Source organism: Apium graveolens, chromosome 8, assembly GCF_009905375.1.
Source record: "Apium graveolens cultivar Ventura chromosome 8, ASM990537v1, whole genome shotgun sequence".
Lineage (NCBI taxonomy): Eukaryota > Viridiplantae > Streptophyta > Magnoliopsida > Apiales > Apiaceae > Apium > Apium graveolens.
In genome coordinates, this window is record NC_133654.1 from 73284526 (window position 1) to 73290138 (window position 5613).

The 5613-nt window shown below is 41.1% G+C and overlaps 1 non-coding gene across 1 annotated transcript; it reads right to left on the minus strand.

Moving 5' to 3' along the window:
• Positions 1 to 5122: 5122 nt before the first annotated feature.
• Positions 5123 to 5229, minus strand: LOC141681266 (small nucleolar RNA R71). Its single transcript, XR_012558706.1, has one exon. It is a non-coding gene; the product is annotated as a small nucleolar RNA R71 (small nucleolar RNA).
• Positions 5230 to 5613: the final 384 nt, after the last annotated feature.

Genomic DNA, 5613 nt, shown 5'->3' on the forward strand with positions numbered 1-5613 from the left:
GGAGCTTGAGCATAAGGCCTATTGGGCGTTGAAAAAGTTGAACCTGGATCTAGATGTAGCTAGAAAGAAGCGAATGTTTCAGCTTAATGAACTTGATGAATTTCGACTCCAAGCGTACGAGAACAACAAAATGTACAAGGAAAAGGTGAAAAGGTGGCACGATAGGAAGCTACATCCTAAGTTATTCGTGCCGGGGCAATAAGTTCTCTTATTCAACTCTCTTCTCCAACTATTTCCTGGGAAGTTGAAATCAAGGTGGTCTGGACCTTTTATTGTCAAAATTGTGTTTCCACATGGAGCGGTGGATATTTTTGAGAATGATCCGGGCCAAGCATTCAAGGTTAATGGTCAGCGTTTGAAGCACTACTATAGGGACATGGCAAATCGAGAAGTGGTTAGTGCCGTTTTATTTTCAACTTGAGGAAGGTACGCAACATCAAGCTAATGATGAAAAAGAAGCGCTTTGTGGGAGGCAACCCATGATTTGTTGTTACTGGAACCCTTAGAAGTTAATAACCTATCCAAAACCACAAAAAAAATCAGAAAAACCGGGCTAGAATTTTTTTTTTCCAGTAGCCTCCTGAGCGCCCGCTCAGCTCTGTTGAGCGACCGCTCAGCTTTGCTGAGCGACCGCTCAGGGGTCGACTGTGAGATTTTTTTTTTTAGTTCAATAAAAATCCAAAAAAAATCAGAAAAAAATACAGCCCATAAACCCACGACCTATTCCCCATTATCCCATGATTTCAACCCTTAAACCCACTCCTAATCAAATTCTACCCTAATCCATACATTATATATACATACACCTATCCCATATATCTCCCATGCACTTTCTACAGTTCAACTCTCTCCCAAACACAAAAACACAAATCTCAAGCACTTTTATTCAGATTCGATGGCACCCAAGAGAGCAAGGACTATTGATAGCAGCAACACTGTCCCTACTGCTGATTCTTCGAGGGGTACTGCTGCGAGGCCTCGTTTGAATGATAGGGCTGCTGAGGAGGAGTACACTAGGCTTCTGGGGAAGTCGATTCTGAAGGAGAGGGGATTTTTACCATCGGGGAGGGATGGTGAGTTGTTGCCTATGATTGCTGAGAAGGGGTGGATAGCTTTTTGTGAGTCGCCTGAAGCAGTGCCGATGAGCGTGGTTCGCGAGTTTTATGCGAACGCGAAGGCCGAGAAGAATGGGTATTCTGTGGTCCGGGGGATGACGGTTGATTATCACCCAGCGGCGATTCGCCGTGTGATTGGGCAGAGACAGAGGAAGCCCACGGAGGAGAACTGGAACGAGAAGACTGCTGCGGATTTTGACTTGGATTTGATTTGTGCTACTCTCTATAGGCCGGGCACATTATGGACTTTCAAGACTGGAACTAATGAGTATCATCTCTTTCCGGCGATCGCGATGAACAGGTATGCCCGTGCATGGAATGCGTTTATTTGTGCTAATATTCTGCCTTCTTCGCGTGCACATGAGGTCACAGTTGAGAGAGCACAGTTGTTGTGGGCAGTTGTTGTGGGGAATTTTGAATGATGAGTAATATGTAGAATTTGGTGAGTTCATTTACCAAGGAATTCTGAAGTTTTTAAGGGGAGCTAAGCACATGAACATCCCTTATGCATCCACGGTTACTAAGGTTTGCCGAGCGGTGGGAGTTCAGTGGCCGTCTCATGAGCAGTTGCAGTTGTCGGCCGCTCCTATTGATTCCGGGACTCTGAATGCGATGCAGGAGTGGACCGGTGGTGAGCCCGAGGAGCATGGGCTGGGTTATCATCTTCCAGGAGGGCGTCCAGCATGAGGTGCTACTATGGCGAGGCCAAGGCGTGATGAGGCTGGTTCTTCTAGAGCTCAGGAGGGTGCTGGGATGGCTGATGCCCAGAATAGGAGGCTGGTTCTTCTAGAGCTCATATAGTTGCATATTCATGATAGTTTAGTTCATATAATTGCATAATTTTTGCCATATAGTTTTTTTTATTTATAGCTTTATTTATTTATCATGTCATGTAGCTCATGCATATGCCATGATCCCTTTTGTGATAATTTGCCGACTGATTTGTGATGTTGATGCGAGTGTAGTGATAGCATTAAAGTGATATTGAGTCGTGTAGGTTGATATGCATGCAAGAAACACTTGTATTTTCACTAAGTCTTAGAGAATGCTTAAGGACTAGATTGTTGTTATGGTCTGATTGTTTTCGAGGATAATCTATTTATTATGCTTATAATTTTATAATAGGTTCTTAGTGATAAAGGCATAAAAAAAATGGAGTAAAAAATGGAATTCGTTGCTAATTTTGGCTAGGCGTCAAATGGCTAGTAGCCGGCTCGTATGTTTATGCGGGTAGTCTAGGGTTGAGCAAGATGGAGCGAAACGCACTTGCTCAGATATTTTGAAAAAAAGAGAAAAAAAGAAGAAAAGAAATAAAAAGAAGAAGAAATAAAAGAAGAAAGATAAAGTGTTAATGCATAATTGATCACGAGTGGGCTCTTTGGTATTCGAGTTATAAGTTCTTAGGGGATTTTGTGCCTAGTGACCTAAGGCTTTTAGAGTCTGGGATCCGCTAACCTAACGCTCGCTACATGGATACCATTGTATAAGTCTTTTGTGGACCTCACTCATTGCACGGTCAAATAAGTATTATTGTTATGAATAAAAAGCATGATTCCGTAATAAGCTCCAGGATTCTTGTAGTGTTATAAGTCACTTTGTGCCTAGAATTTTTATTTTTTGTATAATCATGTGATTGCCTTGATGATAGTTGAGTCATAATAATTGATCTAGTTCCGAAGTATATCTGTTAAGCATCTGCACATACCACATTTCTGGCTGTATGTTAGTTTGCATGATTTGATTGATCTTTAGTCGCTTAATTGCATTTGTTGAGATGTCGTAAGTTGGTTGGTTTGGTCGTAGTTAGGGGGATCGCTGCATTTCATATAGATTGCATTCATGCATGTTTTTATTTTGTTTTTGAGTCTGTGACGCTTGAGGACAGACATCGATTTAAGTTTGGGGGTGTGATAAGTGGCATTTTATACCACTTAGAACGTCTTATAATAGCTTAAATTGGTGTCTTGAAATCAAGTATTTTGTGTATTTGATGCATTTTTCTAGTATTTGTGCATTTCAGGGTATTAGTTGCATTTCGGGGGAGAATTCATCAAAAATAAGCCTTGGCATGTGTCTAGCATTGCAAGAGGGAAGAGAGGAGCAGATTACAGCGAAGAAACGGAGCAAAAATAGACCATTTTCCAGTAGGGGTTTGAGCGCCCGCTCAGCTATGCTGAGCGGTCGCGTAGGAAGCTGAGCGGCCGCTCAGCATAGCTGAGCGGCCGCGTAGGGACGAAATATCAGATTAATTATTTTAGACTCCTATTTCTGTCTGGCTTCCAACTTTTGAGTAATCTGAGTTTTATGGGACTCCTATATAAGTAGATTTCAGAGACGTTTCACGTGTGTTGGATCGTTGTATTAATCAAGGAGCGAAGGAGATAAGGAAGAAGACCGTTTTAGCACACCGCAACGAAGAGGAAGCATATTTTCTTGTGATTCTTTATTTTGTTGTAACGTTGGATGCTAGTTTTCTTTGCTTTGAACCTATTTACTCTTGTGACGTATTCTGGTTTAATATAATTAGTTTAGTTATTATTCTTTTGTGTTTATTTATCATGTTTTCATATGAACCCATGATGACGATAAGTGCTAGCATGGGCTAATCGTGATCATGGGGTCATAACGGATTTACTATGGAATTATTTAGTTAGTTGTTTAATACCTTAGTGTGTGATGATTGTATGATATCTAGTATTGGTTGTGCGTATTCGTCTTATGTGCGTCGCGAACATATAAGATAGGGTGTTAATCTCTTGTGAAGCGACGGTGGATCTCGAGATTTAGAACTTGCCATGCTAGCATAGGTTCATGTACGAGTCTGCATGATTAGTGGGTAGCTCTAACCGTTTTATTCGCCCTGTGTAATCAAAAGGAATAACTTGTTCTTAAATCATTATGTTGTCAATTTCTGTAGACATATAGGGACTCAACATAATTGATGCCTATTCAACTTCTATCTTAATTGTGGATGTTTGGTAGAATGGTATTGGTACAATGAAAGTTGGCTTTTATCAGTTTTGTGTTATTCGATTAATATCATCACTGTTGCATGCTAAGGGTAATAACAATGACTATTGAAGGAAGTAGTAATGAAGTTGTGATCTCATGAGTGTTTTAATATTTTTAATTCGAAGTGTTAATTAAGTGATAAATTTTAGTAGTTAATTGTAGTTAATAATTAGTTATTTAAATCTAAGTATTATTGTCTTAACATTGAGAAGTAATCATACATTGGTGAGTGAGTTTAATTGAACATAATTAGTCTGAGTCTCTGTGGGAATGAACTAGAAAGTATTCTATATTACTTGCGAACGTGTATACTTGCGTGAATATTAGCGCGCGTTTTCGCCCTAACAAGTTTTTGGCACCGCTGCCGGGGACTCGACGTATTTGTTTAGTTTATGTACTTACCATTATTGGTCGTTAGGACTCAGTAATTAAGACGTGTTACTTATTTTTTTCGGTTGTGTTTCAGGTACTTTAGCGAGCGTTTATGCAAACTTGTTCTCGTACTCGCAAGAGGACTTTAGATACAGCTGAGGAGATAGACGAAGTTCTTGATATTCCGGAGAAGATAGATTTTGAAGATTCGGATTTAGGAAGTGAGCAGAAGGAGCCAGTAATCATGGGTGATCGTATTGTTCCGGCTGATCCAGCTCTTATGGACTTTTCTCGGCCTAAAATTGATGACATTCGGTCAAGCATTCTTCATCCGGCTATCCAAGATAACACCTTTAAAATCAAGCCGGGCACTATTCAGATGGTGCAGAACTCTGTTTCTTTCGGAGGAGCTGCGACTAAAGACCCCAACATGCACATAAGGAATTTTGTCGAGATCTGCAGTACTTTCAAATATAATGGTGTGACTAAATAGGCTATCAAGCTGAGGCTTTTCCCATTCTCACTGAGGGATAAAGCTAAGGACTGGTTATATTCTGAACCAGCTGGGTCCATCGCTAGCGCAAAAGTTTCTGGTGAAGTTTTATCCAATGGCAAAGACTGCTGCTATGAGGAGTGCTCTTACTCAATTTGCGCAGCAACCTACGGAATCTATGTGCGAAGCTTGGGAGCGCTACAAGGAAATGATGAGAAAGTGTCCACATCATGGAATGCCCGATTGGATGGTGATCACTGGTTTCTATAATGGTTTAGGGGCCTAATCTCGGCCCATGCTCGATGCAGCAGCTGGAGGCGCCTTGTGGGCCAAAAGCTATACTGAGGCTTATAATCTTATTGAGACTATGGCTGCAAATAAGCATCAAAACCCAACTCAAAGGATGATGCCTGAGAAGGTAGCAGGTATTCTGGAAGTCGATACAGCCACCGCTATTGCAGCGCAGCTCCAAGCGCTGTCTATGAAGGTCGATTCTCTGGCTACCTATGGAGTCAATCAAATAGCTATGGTCTGTGAGCTTTGTGCAGGTTCTCATGCTACGGATCAGTGTTCTCTTGTTAACGAATCTGTTCAGTATGTGAACAATTATCAGTGACAACA